This window comes from Danio rerio, chromosome 9 (assembly GCF_052040795.2).
Source record: "Danio rerio strain M-AB ecotype USA chromosome 9, GRCz13ab, whole genome shotgun sequence".
NCBI classification, from domain to species: Eukaryota; Metazoa; Chordata; class Actinopteri; order Cypriniformes; family Danionidae; genus Danio; species Danio rerio.
Genome location: NC_141029.1, coordinates 36,475,525 through 36,493,250, shown reverse-complemented (window position 1 = coordinate 36,493,250; position 17,726 = coordinate 36,475,525). Strand labels below are relative to the sequence as shown.

The window sequence follows — 17,726 nt, the reverse complement described above, 5'->3', positions numbered from 1 at the left end:
TTTAAGAAAACTAAATCACAGTAGTGTAATCTAAATCAGCACATTCTCTAGTTTATACTTTTTGCCTAGATATATATTAAAAGATGGTTTCAAAGGCATTATAATTGTCATGAATATTTTTGCGATAAACATTTTAGTGGAACGAACTGTATTTGTCAATAAAATGTATCATTAAAAGTGTCCTTACTATAATATTGAACAGCATCATTAATATTTAATGACAAATTAAGCTTGTACCGCTGTAGGTTAAAAAATATTAATGACAGTGTTCATTCATAACATTTAGAATTGTTTTATGTCAATTGTGTTTATGACAAATTTAGTTGTCTTAGTAATGTCAAGTCATAATGTTATCACAGTGTTATTTTTAACAAGGCTGTTTAAAATGTCATAATAACTGAGCGGATAACACTTAATAACAGTTGTCATAAGCATGCATAAATTGATGCTTGTGGTTGTATAATGATTTTTGAAAACACTCAGGAAAAGAAATTGTACCATTTGTGACATTACCTGCGATTAATTTTATTGAATTATTTTTATCATTCAGTTGCTGTACTTGCATACTGTTAGACTCAGGAAATGAAAAAAACATTTTTAAAGATTGTTCATTAGATTTTATGGAGATGCACTCCCACTGCGGAATCATCCCAGTTGATCTAACATTATAAATTCTTTCCAAATAGAGATATGTTGTCATATGATGAAATTGTATTCATATCATAATATATATCACAAAATTAAAAAAAATATGGCAATGTTAGAATTTTCCAATATCGTGCAGACCTACTTTGTATTATTAAAAAATTATTCACACTATGAAAGTCTTACTCTTTTCAGAAAATATATTAGTAAATGTATTATAAACAACAGTCAATGTTGATCATTTTGGTGCTGATAGATTATAATTCTGACACTGGAGTGACACTGGAAGTAATATAATAAAATAGAAAAGTCATTTAAAATTGTATTTTTACTTTATTTATTTTAAGGATATTACTGGTTACTGTATTTTTATTTAAGTGCCGTTTTTGTTTAGCATAAGACAGTTATTTCTAAAACATCAAAAAATCTTTCTGCAAAATATTTAACATCAGTGAAATATATGAAATGTACATCTGCTCAATCCACAAAAACTGCACAAAATGAGAGCATATACTCTCAGAATTAAAGGTATGGGAGCTGTCACTGGGGACTGAGGTACATCTTTGTACCCAAATGCAACTAAAATGTACATTTGAGTTACCAATATGGACCCTTTAGCTACAAATATGTACCATTTCAAAAGGTACATATTTTTAGCTTAAGGGTCCATATTGGTACCTTGAATGTACATTTTACTGTAGGTGCATTTGGGTACTAAGATGTACCTCGAAGTACTACTATGGACTCTATAGGATTAAATAAATATCTTTTGAAAAGGTACTGCCCTAGTGACAGCTCCTGTACGTTTATTTCTGAGAGCATACACTTTAAAAAGTCCTTAGTTGACTTTATATAAAAAGTGACTTAACAGTTTCAAGTTGCTCACATTTTAAGTAAAGTCAACTTGCTGCTTTTAAAGACAATGGGTTAACTTGCTTTGTAAGTTAATACCTTTTTTTTACAGTGTATTGGACACATTTGAAACAGAAGCATGAGTGTCTTGCGGTAATACTCGTAGTTGGTTTTCTAAAAAACACAGAGTACACTGAAAAACTGTTGCAAACAATTTATAAGGGCTGAATTTAACAAAGTAATTTTACTAGTGTTCAACTTAATTTGTTTACATTCAGCCCAAATAAATTGTTTTCAAACACCTTAAAAATGCAGTAAATCCAATGAATCATCTTTTTCAGTGTATAATAAGGTTGTCTTATGGGATCAGGCTGTGAAACATACTGTTTAGACTGATAAAGTAAATGAGAAACGCTGTAAAGCCATAGCAGATTCACACATTTTCGAGGTGGCTTAACACCTCCGGCCCAAGCTGTGAAACTCTGCGCTGAGGTTTGCTCTATGGTTTATTAATTGGCTTTGGTTCTGGAACAGGAGACAGCCAATACATCCTTAATGTTTTTACCAAATGGAGCGAACAAACCTTTGAAACAGCAGGGATATTAACACTCAGTTAACAAGAACTAATGACAGGCTGCAGTGTTCAGGATCAGACTGTTATAGCGCAGGCTTTTTTGAAGATGAGGAAACATGGTGTCACAAACCCTTTATCCAAAAAAGATCCCATGATGATAATTCATTCATTCATTTGATTTGCATTCCTTCACTGGGAAACACCAATACACTCTCATTCACACAAATACACTACAGCCAATTTAGCTTACCCAATTTAACTATAGCACGTCCATGGACTTGTGGGAGAAACCGGAGCACCCGGAGGAAACCCACGTGAACACGGAACATACTAACTCCAGACAGAAATGCCAACTGACCCAGCCAAGACTTGAACCAGTGACCTTCTTGCTGTAAGGCGACAGCACTACCCACTGTGCCACATAATTTACTAACTAAAATATTTATCATTTTGAACAAAATAAGGCCAAAGTGACATTCTTTTGTAGTTTGAATTGAGTCAAAACAGAGTGTTAAAGCAAACTTTCTGGAAACTGTCTGGTAACTCCGTTGAACTACCATGACTGCTTGCTTTAAATCAATATACTGTATAAAATGCCATATGCATAAATGACATGAATTAACTGGGGTGGTTAAAGCTTAATGTTTTTTAACAGTTGTTTTCTCACTGCTATAATTTTAGTTGTCTTTATTTTGTTGCTGACAACAAAGCATGCAACACATACTTAAATATTCATACTGTCACACTCAGCAGCTTGCAGTATTGGAGATGTTCTTTTTGTCTTTAAACAAACAATTCCATATTTAAAAAAAAACAAATCATTTACATTAAAGTGTTATTTATTTAGTTACATTTATGTATTTATTTTGTGTACAATATTACAGTGTAATTAGAAAAATGAATTTTGATGAGGTGTCACACTGATATTGATATGCATACCAATAGACCTGCATTAATAAATACATTTGAATAAATGTATATATTTATTTATACACACATCAAAAAAATCTTTCTGCATTTGTGTAAAAACATCAGTTTACAGTAGATGCTAAAATGTAGAAATGTAAGATATGCATACAAATAGACCTACATTAAAAGTAATAGCTTGGATTGATAGTATTTTTTTTCTTTTAACGTGCATAAATGTAGGTGTATGTAACTTTTTGAGGGGGAGGGGGGTGTAAATGTAAATACAGTTATTATTTATTTATTTATATACACATCTGCTTTTGTATGTTTGTATTGTTTTTCTATATATGTGATGTCTGCAGCTGAAGGCAAGAGCCCAAGATAAATTTCCTTAACTGGGACAGTAAAGTTTTACCTTACCATACCTATAATTACAGAATTTAAAAGAGTTAATTTGGCATGCAGTGATCAAAGGAAGAAAACAGGGAAATAAGATTGTATTTGTTCCATAGGTCAAACCTAAGAAAAAAAAAAAAAAAAAAAAAAAATATATATATATATATATATATATATATATATATATATATATATTTTTTTTTTTTTTTTTTTTTAATAAAGCATTTACAAAAAAGTAACATTTATTTAATTGAATTTATTATTATTATTATTATTTTGTTTACATGGCACTGTTAAATATTGGCATTTTAATGGCTTTCAAATTACAATGTTTTTATTTAATCCTTTAACTACCTGTTCTATGAAATGGTTCACTAAATTTTGACTGCTTTAAATAATGACTGTTAAAGTCATTTAAAGAATGACTTTTTTAAATAATGGTTTACACACGCAGCATTGTTTCTTTACAAAAAAAATCTAACAAACCTGTTGCACTACTACACTTGATTTTGTTTTTATTTTAAAAAGTAAACATGTTAAATGAGAATCTGAATTATTTTATGGCATACTTCAAAAAATAAAGATGATTTAGTTTTCAAAAAAGTTTTATTTTGATTGTTTTTAAATAAATTGGTCTTACACTTCATATTTTCAGATTTTTCATAGTAGATGTATTAATTCTGGTACTTTTACCTTTGAACAGACATATCAACCATTTCAGAAATTATGGAATGTGTTGAAAAAAAAATGCATTGAGTGTGTTTGCTAGCAACATTAGGAGTTAAGAAATGCAATCTAGTTTTTTTTTTCCTTCTTGGGGCAGGTTAAAGGCTTAACGTGAGAAAACTATACTTATATACTAATATTAGATTTATAAAACAGATAAACGAGGGTAAAATATTACAATTTCAATTCAAATATACATTAATCCAAATATATTTGCTAGCACAAATGCCTCTTTTTCCTCATATGATATTGAACCACCTTCCTGCTGATGTAGCAAACTCTTCCACTGACACAAGCTTAAATAGGTAATTATGGAATTAAAGCAGACACCGGAGCTTTTGGGGTCAGTTGCTCATGATAGATCTGAAGGAGTCAAATTGATGTAAACTGCAGCGTTCTCAGTCCATCTTATAAACAGCTCCGTCCCAATAATCCGTGCTGGCAAGCTCACTTACACTAATGGAGCGGTACAGTGTGTACAGATGGTTAAATCAATCATGCGACTCTCATCTCATAAACATTAGACATACACATAATGAGAGAGCTGCAGGAGAATTCGCCCTGGCCATAAAATATCTGTGCATATATTGGCGTTTCCAAACAACACATTTTGATCCTTGTTTGTTTAGGCCTGGTTTGGTTGGCTTCGGCAGCAGGGCCTCATTTGAGCATTTTTGCTGCATTTGTTTTTGCATGAACGTACAGGAATGTCAAGACATTTGACAGGTTCGGCAACATTCATTGCAATTAAAGGTCAAATGACATGCAATGGGAACGAGCTGAACCATCAGCCGCTGTTATAATTTTGAATGGGATTTAACAGTTGCAGCACAAGCGGATGCCTCAGCATTTGAGCATTTCCATAAGCGCTCGCGGCTGTCTCGCCATTACTATTTTTAAATGCACTTGGGCTAAATGCCCTGTCACATCATTTGCGTTTTTGCCAAATGCTGCAGCCATTTCCTAAAGGCCATATACTAAAACAAATGCCCATTACCATGAAGTCTGCCTCAATGAGTGAAACTTTGAGTCCTGGACTGAGATCATTGACAGCTTGATGTGAAGAAGGTCAATTGGAATAACAGGTTTGTGCTTTATTACGAATGTAGCGCCTGTGTTTCGCTTTGAAAGCGGGAGTAGGGAACATTGTGTCTGAGGAGTCAGGTAGCAACCACCCGGCCTCGGTAATGAGAAGGATATGCCGAGCCACACATGGCCCAAACCTGTGATTAAGATTAATCTTTTCAGAATATTTTTAAGCGGCCGCACAAGCGCTCAGCAGGGCTGACCTGGAGGCAGAGGGGCCAGGATATGTTTTGTATTAAGATGCAATTAAAGGGTCATTTTGCTGTATCAATATGGCTAGGTATGCAGACATATGGCGCTAAATGAATTAAGGTATTGTTATAATCCGGCAGAGGATTGGGGCTTTCAGCATGTATAGGAGTACACATACCTTGCAGCATTAGTGCATTTATTGTTTACCTGCAATAAATACATTTGGGATGCTTGGGCATTTGTGGTGTTGTGATTATTAGTATTTGTTCAGTTGTTGTCTAGTTATACACATGTATTTTTAAAGACAACTGAATGCTTAGCCTTTTTAACAAAATTTTGAACTTAGTATTTTACAATGTTTTTACATTTTTAGATGTGCATAAGCTAGTAATCTTTTCTTAATAATGCTATTAACTCATCCATTTATTTATTTACAGTAAATTTGCATATTGCTTATATAGCAATGCTTATATATAAAGTCTGAGACATTAGTAAAAGAAAACACTTTTACAGTATATTACATTATTTTAATGCAATGTAATTACTTCATATGTTAAATATGAATATTATTGACAAATATTATTAATTTACTGTTTTTATGTAGTATTTTAAATATTTCCTTTTTTAACTTTTTTCTACCGTATTTTTTAAGTATGGCCTCAGAATTATGGACCCAATTTTAATGTTTTACTTTGGATTCAAATTTACCACCTTTTGTTCGGTATGAAAACATCCACTAAATTTAACTTCTGTTAAAATGCACCGGATAAATATTAATTTAAATTTTTTTTTGCATAAATCTGTTAATCAACCTCACTCCTGATCAAAACTACTAAATGTTTTAAAACATTGCAGGATTTCAACTCTTTAATTGCTAAAGTCATAAATTATATCACTAATTTGGTGACAAAAAACACACAAAATGACGTATTTTTAATATAAAAAGTAATAGTGGACTGTTTCTTCTTTTTTTTTTTTACCTTTTATCAGTCTTGAACGTGAAAGATTGATATCAGCATTGCCTTTGATGCATTGTTAGTTTTTGCACAGCATAAGATTTTCGTTTTTTTCTCCCTACTTTTTTTGCCCCATTGACATCCATTTTAATCATATTTTTTTATTTTTAAACCATGACACCATATAATCATGTATTTTTGATTGTTGGTGATACAATTTGTCATTTTTACTGGTGATTACGAGTTGGTACCATTAAACATTTAGATTAGCCAGTGCAAAAAAAGCTTAGTTTCTGGATTTTATATGTAGTATAACAGCAAATTTAAGTGTGTTAAATTAACATAACAAAAAGAATAGTAAATTTACCCAAAGTGTATCATTTTCCCAAATTATGTGTCAAAATACGATTTGTCACCAAAAATCATTCTGCTAGCTGAAACAGAGAATAGTTTTGACCAATGAATGAAAACATCCCCAACAGCACATAAGGGTTTAAGTATTTAAAGGGAAGTATTTAAGTATTTAAAAAGTATTTTAAAAAGTCCCATTGGGTCCAGATATCCTGGAGCACTAGTGAAAATGCATCTTTTGCTATGTTACAAATCATAAAGAAAAGGAAATATTCAAAAAAGTCAAAACTAATTTGGAACAATATTTTATTGATATAAAAAAAACAAAAAAGACTTCATAAAAGACTAATATAATAGACTAATACTGAATTCAACTGATAATCACACTCTTAATATTAAGGCAAAGTGGTAATCTGAATTTAACGAAAAAATTGAGGATTAGATTTGGGAAAACGTGTTCAGAAACTCATAAGGGGATAAATAGCTATAACTGGAAAGAGACTGGAAAACAAAAATTAGTTTTTTTTTTAAAACACCATTGATGGTGTCAAAATATGTTAACAGTCCACAGTCAGGGGAATGCTGGAGGGGTTACGGGAATGTATAGGTAATCACACACATATATTTTGGATATGTCCGAGGTACTGACATTTTGGCAAGGGGTAAAGATTGAGATAATGAAAATTATGCAGTTAGATCTACCTTTTACTTTCTTGTTTTTCTTGCTTGAAGAGATGTATATAATAAAAACCAGAGATATTTACTACATATACTTTTACTAAGTGCAAGAAAGATTATAACAATAAATTGGAGGAGGCCATGCCCTCCAACGATACACTGTAAAAAATGCTGGCTTCATGCATGTTGTCCCAACACAAGTTAACGTAACACTTTTAACAAATTATTGTGGAATGAACATAAAAAAAAAAGTTGTCCCAATGAAATCTCAAGAATTGTGTTGTTTCAGCTCATTTTAAATAAGTAATAATAATAATAATTCCTTACGTTTATATAGCACTTTTCTGGGCACTCAAAGCGCTTTACACAATGGCGAAATCTCCTAGTCCGCCACCAGTGTGCAGCATCCACCTGGATGACGCGACGGCAGCCATTTTGCGCCCGACCACACACCAGCTGATTGGTGGAGAGGAGACAGAGTGATGAAGCCAATTGGAATATGAGGATGGTTAGGAGGCCATGATAGACAGAGGCCAGTGGGCAGATTTGGCCAGGATGCCAGGGTTAAACCCCTTCTCTTTTTCGAATGACATCCTGGGATTTTTAACGACCACAGAGAGTCGGGACCTCGGTTTAACATCTCATCCGAAAGATGGTGCTTACTGAGCAGTATAGCTTCCCCTTCACTCTACTGGGGCATTAGGAGCCACACAGACCACAGGTTGGGTGCCCCCTGCTGGCCTCACTAACACCACTTCCGACAGCAACCTAGCTTTCCCATCCAGGTACTGACCGGGCGCAGCCCTGCTTAGCTTCAGTGGGCGACCATGTGAGAGTTGCAGAGAGCTAGCTGCCTGAAAAAGTAGTTTGAATGTAGTGGAAAGAAAACTTGAATTAATTTATAGAATGGAATATATGACTGCTCAACTTCAAATGAAATTGGATATTTTTAAACAAAGATGGGCACTATGTTACTAGGTTAATATGGATCTGAACATGGCAACAGGACATAGTATTATTTGTTTTTATTTACTGGTAGTGCTCGTTGTTGTTGTTGTTGTTGTTATTATTATTATTTTATTAATATTATTAATATTTAATAACTGCTGCTGTCACTTTAGTTCTGTAAAATGTTTTACTGTATAAAAATAAAGTTTAAAAATGATTCTATATTATATTATATTATATTATATTATATTATATTATATTATATTATTTTATATTATTATATTATATTATATTATATTATATTATATTATATTATATTATCCTTCATTCATTTTCTTTTCGGCTTAGTCCCTTTATTAATCTGGGGTTGCTACAGTGGAATGGACCACCAAATTATCCAGCATATGCTTCACACAGCGGATGCCCTTCCAGCTGCAACCCAGCACTGGGAAACATCCATACACACTCATTCACACACATACACTACGGACAATTTAGCCTACCCTATTCATCTATGGGGGTAAACCGGAGCACCCGGAGGAAACTTACGCGAACACAGGGAGAACATGCAAACTCCACACAGAAATGCCAACTGACTCAGCCGGGGCTTAAACCAGCGACCTTCTTTCTGTGAGGCGATTGTGCTACCTACTGCGCCACTGTACTGCTTATATTATATTATATTAGCTTATATTATATTATATTATATTATATTATATTATATTATATTATATTATATTATATTATATTATATTATATTATTTTATTATTTGTTTTAAATATGTTTTTATTGCATGGTTAATTTGTAATATGTAATGAAATGCAAACTTTGCTCTCTAGTTCACCATTGACATACAAATGAAACTGCATAGCTGTTACTTCTCACAGACTTTGGTGTCTGAAATTGTGCTTTACACAATATGAGTTTCCAGCTGCTCATTCAGCTCATCCATTGACCTCGCTTAAACCACCTCATCCGCCATCTCCATGGGCTGAAGAACTAATTACAGCTGAGTTTAATGTGTTTCAGTGAGCACCTCCCTGCAGCCCTGCCACCTTCATGCCAATTGGCCACGATGCATGGAGATGAACACAGAGAGCAGCTGTCAACTCCCGATCGCTCTCAACACAAACACATAAACACACCCGGTTAAATATTCTTTAGCGTAATCCGGCGTGTCAGTCAGTCTCTACCTTTACAAAGGTAACATGCATTAACGTCAGTCAGAGGGAGTCCCAGAAGCAGGCCTCCCCGTAGCCACCTCACTTTTAAAGTTCCAGCCGTGCCACACGTCACAGCCAGTATGAAGATACAAACAAGATGGCAAAGCGCATCAATCCGCCACTGCCTCCCTCCACTTTGATCTAATTCCACGCTTTGCTTTCTGCTGCATGAAGCTGTCAGATTAAGGGCTGTTGTGGAGCCCGCCGTGGCTGTTGAGCCTGACAGCCTGTGTGATGGATTACAGACAAAACAAAAGGGTTATCACCTTCACCGCCAACATTTCTATCCTCTTTGAGAGATGGAGGGAGGAGAATGCCTCTTTGTCAGATAGCATGGAGGGGGAAAGGTGTGCCGTGTGAAAGCTCTTCCGCCTCTCTTATAGCTTTGGGTTCACAGAGCTTTAGGTCCTCTGGAGATGGACCTGTTTCTGGATCAGCATCCACATCTGTTTATGATGCATGTGCGAGAGCTATGAGTGGAATTAGACACCTGGATTTCAGTCTGTGTGTTATGTGAGAGAAATAGCTGTACCGGGGCTTTAATGAGAAAGGAGTCATAACCTGCGACTCTGCAGTGGTCAGTAGTTCAGCTAATTTCCGGTATTGGTGGTGAAGTGGTTTGGGAGGGTGAGTTTTTCACTTTGTTATATTTTCCGCAGTGGATTGGGAGTGTCATACACATTCAAACACCAATAAGTGGGTTTTTTTTTTGCAGTGCAGGGGTCTGTTCTTCGTACCTTGCTTAAATGATCTAAGATGATTTGGCAGATCCTGGATCTTTTAACCTTGATAACTGATCTCTGGCTAATTTGGTTTCTCAAACAAGTTCGTAAATCAGATTAAAATGTCTGGATGAACTGATCTGAGATCGCTGCGTGTGTTGTGAAGGACTGATCTATCGATCTTCGAAATCATGATCAGCAATGCAACGATTGGCTGACAGCACAGCAGCGTAATGACATCATCTGATTAATATGCAATTATCCATGTGAGAAAAATTACATAAAATTAGCTGTCAATGCTTACACAATCAGCAATAGCTTTACACCTTGTTGTGGGCTGCATGCTTGGCCCTTTCATGTGTCAAGAGCAATTTATGTAGTTTAACAGTTAAAGCGGATTTTCATTATTATAGTAGTTTTTTATCGTTGTAAAGGATAACTGGATGTATACAAAAGCATTTTGATATTGGTAAAGGTGTCTGCAACGTTTTACAAATCAAATCACCGTCATATTAACTGTCAAAACATGTTTATGACTGCATAAATGTATTATTGCATTACTGTAAAGTCACATATTGCGCATGTCTATTATCATACACAAATTGTACTAAAGCGTTCTAAAAACCACCAGGTGGCTGTCTTTGTACTTTCATTTCGGAGTGCAGATTGCATAAGTTTTATTAATATATATATATATATATATATAACTTTTATATATGTATAGTTTAAAAATATTTACTATTTTCCCAAGTGTATATAACTCCTACTGTAAGAAAATATCAGAATTCGGCACATACTTTCAGTATTATCTTTGCTTAAACTGGCCCAATCTAATCCTATTTATATGAATTAAACCTGCTCCCGACTAGGTTTGATCTACCAGAACTGTTGCTATGACAACAACTCTCACATTAGTTTTGAAGAACGAAACGATCCTGGATCATGTCAAATCGTCAATAACCAAATCCAGCTAACTGAGTAATCCACATACGAAGAATGGACCTAATACTTTTAAATGTATTCTGAATGTAACTGGGAGCCAGTGTAAAGACCTGAAGACAGATGTGATGTGCTCTGATTTTCTGGTTCTGGTAAGAATTTTGGCAGCAGCATTCTTGTAAGCTGCAACTGTTTTTTTTTTTTGTTTTTGTTTTTGGATAGGCCAGTGAGGAGGCTGTTACAGTAATCCACCCTGCTGGTGATAAAAGCATGAACAAGTTTCTCTAAGTCCTCACTGGAAACAAAGAATTTAATTTTGCAATGTTTTTGAGATGATAGTAAGATGATTTAGTTACTGCTTTCATGAACTCAGATCTGACTCCAGAATAACACCTAAGATTCTTGACCTTGTTTTTTGTTGTTACTGCATTTTAGTTGTAGCTACTGCATCTCAAATAACTGCTGAATCAGTGTTTATTAAATATTTTTATTAATCAAAGAATCTTGAAAAATCAGAAGTTTTCAAAAAATAATAATAATTAAACGGAATTATTGCTTTCTACTTTAAAAATATATGAAGAAACATTACACAAAATCAACATATTACGATGTTTTCTGATGGATGATGTAACATTGAAGATGCTTTAAATCAGCTTTGCCATCACAGGAATAAATTATATTTAAAAGTTGAAAACAGCCACAATAAATTGTAACAATATTTTACAAAGTCACCGTTTTTATCAGTGTTTGTAATCATACAAATAGAGTCTCTTTCACCAAGACTTGCTTTGTGAAAAATATAGGTTTAGAAAATGCATATAATTTGTAAATTGTACCAAACTACATCTATATTTAGCTTTTTTATTTGCCACCGGCACCCCCTCAAAATAAGTTGTCACTGCATGCCTACAGAAAACCTTGCGACTCTATCATAACTTCACTCTTCCAAAGCTGAATCTACTGTCCCATATAATCCTGCTGACAGGATGTTGCGTAATGTGTGAAAGGGCTAAAATGGAGCTGAGAATGATTTAGGAAAGGCAATTCTGGTGGTCTGTCTCACTTTTATGAAAGCGTTCATTAGTCTTGAGAGAAGCTTTCTTCTCCTGTCCTCCTTCAGGTGAGACATCTGTTATTTAAAAAGAGCAGCGTTTGAAGAGCAACGAGAGGGGAGGAATTGTTATTCCATATTGTTGAGCCACTGACAGAGAGAGCGCAGTGGTTTAAAGCACCAACGCTGAATGATAATGACAGAGGGAGATAATGAAGGCATTTGATGTGACACGTTCACCAGAGAGATTCAACAAAGGCAGTCAACCGCATTGACGAACCATATTACAGGTCAGTTTACCACACGCATGCACACGCTTTTGCACTTTCTAGTTAGAAGAGCCTTAAAATAGCATGCTGCTGGTTACTCTATAGCAAATAGAAGAATAGTACAATAAACTAGTATTTTACACATATCTCTTGCTTTCTTTGAAATTGAATACTAGCATATAATTATTACCTACTATTTTTCATTTAAATGGTGGCAGTAAGAAAAACACAGGCATCACAGTGGCGCAGTGGTTAACACAATCGCCTCACAGTAAGAAGGTGGCTGGTTAAAGCCCCGGCTGGGTCAGTTGGCATATCTGTGTGAAGTTTGCATGTTCTCCCCCTGTTTGCGTGGGTTTCCTCCGGGTGCTCTGGTTTCCCCCATAGTCCAAAGATATGCGGTATAGATGAATTGAATAAGCTAAATTGGCTATAGTGTATGTATGTGAATGCAAGAGTGTATAGGTGTTTCCCAGTGTTGGAAAGGGCATTCGCTGCGTAAAACATATGCTGGATAAGTAGGCTGTTTATTCCTCTGTGGGGACCCCTGATTAATAATAAGACTAAGCCAAAAAGAAAACGAATGTACTGTTGATGTCTTGGTTTAAATGTGATTATTTTGAATGCTGTATTGTGTCATATTTTTTATGGTCTGATCAAATAATAGTTAAAAAATTAGGTCATTCAGCAGTCTAAACATGTCCATTAAAGAATACTGCATTTTGAGTTTAAGCTTATCTCTTCGTATTATACACAGTTTCGTAGATGCTTTTCTGGGCAGTCAATTTGGATTCTATTAAAGTAAGAACCCCTTCATACTTTTGCATACAATAAATAAATAAATAATGCACAAGTATTTTATTTATATTTTTTATGTGGAAACAACAGTCAGAAGCAACCACCACTGGCAAAGTCGCCTGAGCAATTGAATGACAGATGTGAGGTAATTCCCATTCTAAGTGATGGGGAGATCGCAGTAAAACATGCCAGGTGTATATAACAACACATAAAACACAATATCCGGCACCAGTTCTGCGGTCCTATTTGACAGCTGCACTGCTTATATTCGAAATGCACTCTTACTAACATACTGTATGTATATCTTTATAAATTTGTTCATAAGAGATTTTAGAGGAATTATTGAAATATGTGTGGGTGACTGTAAAATGCAAAACTGAGCCATTAAATTTACTGAATATTTCTATAATTTAAATAACTTAGAGGCATATGGTGTGAAATATAATTAAGTTTTTCATTCTATAAACTGTAGAGCAGATCAATTGCATAAGTGTTAAAGCTGACAGTGTAAAGACATTTTTATTTAAAAATGAAAAAAGCAAAATGCAGTGTTCAAGCATTCTGATGATGCACAATATTTAGCTTGCATTTAAACGAGAGCGTAATTGTCAACTTAAAGCATGTGTGCTTTGTAAACCAATCACATTATATCAGTTTTTACATTGCATTGCTAAACATCTTGATTCAAATGCAGTTTGTTTTTATATAAACCTATTATATACACTCACCGGCCACTTTACTGGGTACACCTTACTAGTACCGGGTTTGACCCACTTTTGCCTTCAGAACTGCCTTAATCCTTTGTGGCATAGATTCAACAAGGTACTGGAAATATTCCTCAGAGATTTTGCTCCATATTGACATGATAGCATCACATAGTTGCTGCAGATTTGTTGGCTGCTCACTCATGATGCGAATCTCCTGTTCCACCACATCCCAAAGGTGCTCTTATGGATTGAGTTCTGGTGACTGTGGTGGCCATTTGAGTACAGTGAACTCATTGTCATGTTTAAGAAACCAGTCTGGGTTTGCGCTTTCTGACATAGCATGTTATCTTGCTGGAAGTAGCCATCTGAAGATGGGTACACTGTGGTCACAAAGGGATGGACATGATCAGCAACAATATTCAGGTGTAGCGTTGACAAGATGCTCAATTGTTACTAATGGGCACAAAGTGTGACAAGAATAATTCCCCACACCATCACACCACCACCAGCAGCCTGAACCATTAATACAAGGCAGAAAGGATCCTTGCTTTCATGTTGTAGACACCAAATTCGGACCCTACCGTCTGATTGTCGCAGCAGAAATCGAGACTCATCAGACCAGGCAACATTTTTCCAATCTTCTATTGTCCAATTTTGGTGAGCCTGTGCGAATTGTAGCCTCAGTTTCCTGTTCTTAGCTGACAGGAGTGGCACCCGGTGTGGTCTTCTGCTGCAGTAGCCCATCTACCTCAAGGTTGTACCTAATAAATGGCCGGTAAGTTTATATTTACTATGTAAACTTATATAATAAAACTTATTTTAGACCTTTGGGTCTGTTTACACATGGTATTAAAATGCACTATATTACAATTTTATCTGTAAACCCAATCACTAAGTCCCAGTGGTCGATACTAAATTAATAAAAGTGGAAATGGGGTCTAAAACATTTTCAGCTACCTCTTTCAAAGGTTCCAGAGAAATTCATCCAGTCATCGTTTTTATATTGCAAATGCAAATATAGTCAAATGCAATCCAACTGCCAAATTCTACTGACAAAACATGATCTTTATGGAACATGTTTAACTACACCCACAGAAAATATTCATGCTTTTCATTCTACTACTACTCTCCTCGCTGCGTGATATGCTCTAATGTTCAACAATCTGAAATATTGTTATGGCTTTTATTTTATTTTTTTCATCTGTGTTAAGCTGCTTTGGCACAACATTGCAAAAGCTCTACAGAAATAAAGATGAAGTTAATTGATTTGAACTTTGCTGCAATGTACTAAAAACAGCTTAAGACTAAAATCATAGCTGTTATTCTCACAAATCTTTTATTTACTTGCTTTCCAGCACACCTGAAAGCTGCATTGAGTAGTTCAATTTTAAAGCAATTGGGCAAATAAATAGGCAAACCCAACCTCTGTGTAAATTTATTTAGTTGCATTTTTGAAATAGCAGCACGTTTGGGATGGAAACAACAGCATTTTTAGATTGTACATCAGTATCTTGAAATCAGAACAGAGTTGGTTATACAAGAGTCTATTTGAAGGCATGTTAATACCAGATGGAAACAAGAAATTCTTGACATGTTTTTGTAAATAGTAACACATAGTGTCTCTCACTTTGAAATGCGTCAGAAGAGTGAAGTCGTGTCATGACATTTCCTGCAAACTGAGCAGTTTTGAGAACTAGCGTCGTCTTTTAGCAGTAAGTCTTGAAAGCTGTCCATGTTACAGTACAACCTGCTGTGATCAAGAAACGGCAATAATTTCTCAACTTCCCTAAGCCGGGGTCTGTGTTCACCGAGGCCTCATTGATCCACCTCTCTCTCTCTCTCTTTCTCGTCTTCTCCTTCTCGCCCCTTCCCCTCTTGGCTGGTTGTGAACTCCAGCTGATTAGCACTGACGGGTCCTGGCATCTCTCCTGGGAACCAGAGCAGTCTCATGACTGCCTTTAGATAGAATGATCTAATGGGGTCACACTTTAAGTCAAGAGTCTATTAATAAGAATCAATAAATATGCCATAAGAGATGCAGAAGATGACAGCAGACACCGTAGCATTGTAATGAAGGCAGGAATGGCACAGAGCTGCAGGGTCTTGGCAAGCTAACAAAGTGCAGAGAAATGTATTCGGCATCACAAGGGTGTGTGTGGGTCCCTGTGCACATGTTCTTTTGGCCACACGTCATCCCGAGATCCTGCACTGCACGCATCAGGAGCGTAAGGCTTTCCTGTGTCTCTACACAAAATAACTTGTTCATGAAAACTTTTAGGTCCCTATTGTACAGTATGGAGCCTATGCAGACGCACCATATCTGCACTCAGGAATCAATTAAACACCCATTAGGTTTCCTTGTGTCTGTGTATTTACTGTTCTTATGAAACTGAAAGTTTTCATAGAACATATTTTAGGCTTACATTTTTTTTGCCAATATCTGTTATGTCATTGCCAGTTTGAAACATATTTTCTTGCTATTGCTAGTTACAGAAATCTTGTATGGAAGAGTGTATTTCTAATTACATATGATCATTGGTGTATAGTAACAAATTACTAATCCTAAAATTACTGTAATTGAGTAGTCTTTCTCAGGAGTTGTAATTTATTAAGTAGTTTTAAAAATTGTGTACAGTTACTTTCGCTTGAGTTAATTTTTAGCGCTGTATCGGTACCTTTACTCCACTATTTTTCTTCAACCTTTTTCTTCACCAACTACTTTGATTCTTTCTTGTCTATGGCCATTAGCTGAGTAGAAAAAGCATTCTTGTAATTTCTGTCCAATCAAATTGCACATAGAAAGTTAATCACATCATACTGAACAACCGCCAGACATAGGTGCTTTATAAATGCAACAAACCTTTTGGAAGCATTAAAAATGTCAGAAAATATGTCCAAAATCTTTACACGCAAAATGAAGGATGTCGACTGCATGATGACTGAAATGACCTAACAGCCTAAACAATCACTTAATGAAACAAATAAAAAATGGAAGGAAGAGCCGAATGAAGGAAGGACCAGACAAAGTAAGGAAGGACCGAAATAATAAAGGTATTATGGAAGGAAGGAAGGGCCGAATGAAGGAAGGACTGAACAAACTAAGGAATGAACGAAGGAAGGACCGAACTAATAAAGGATGGATCCAAGGAAGAACTGAACAAACTAAGTAAGAAGAAAAGGACTGAACAAACTAAGGAAGAAGAGAAGGACTGAACAAACTAAGGAAGAAGAGAAGGAGTGACAAAGGAAGGAAGGAAAGAAAGTACGAACAAACGAAGGATCTAATGAAGGAAAAAACAAAAATATGATTAAATGAATGAATGAGGGAACTAATGGAGGGAGGAAAGCAGAAAGGAACAGATGAATGAAGGAACAAACAAATGAATGAATGAAGGTTAGAAAAAAATCAATGAGTATAGGAAGATATCTGCACTAAAGAATGTTTCGTTTAGAAAAAAAGGGCTACTTTTTACTCATATCTTGAGTAATATTTATAAAAGATACTTTTACTCTACTTTCACATTTTTGAGCAAGTAATGGTATTTTCACTTGAGTATGATTTTTCAGTACTCTTTTTAGCACTGCTTATGATGCTGTATAGAACATTTCCCCAATCAGAGAGCTTCTTTAAGCAAAGGATGGAAAAACATATCTTTAGTAGGGATACAACGATTGACCGGTTTCATTATCAACCACAATTTAA

At 35.1% G+C, this 17,726-nt stretch overlaps 1 protein-coding gene and 1 long non-coding RNA gene across 7 annotated transcripts in view; one reads left to right on the top strand and one right to left on the bottom strand.

Moving 5' to 3' along the window:
* The window catches only part of LOC147835345 (uncharacterized), a 299,503-nt gene that overhangs the window by 196,408 nt on the left and 85,369 nt on the right, over positions 1-17,726 (top strand). For 3 of the 6 annotated variants that reach the window (XR_015499679.1, XR_015499677.1, XR_015499683.1), the window contains one exon: positions 12,319-12,539. The exons of the other annotated variants lie outside the window; for them this stretch is intronic. This is a non-coding gene — a long non-coding RNA (uncharacterized LOC147835345). Of the gene's footprint in view, positions 1-12,318; positions 12,540-17,726 lie in introns of those variants that run through there. 6 annotated transcript variants of the gene reach the window in all.
* Positions 1-17,726, bottom strand: part of shox (shox homeobox) — a 63,035-nt gene that overhangs the window by 33,828 nt on the left and 11,481 nt on the right. The window lies entirely within an intron of this gene.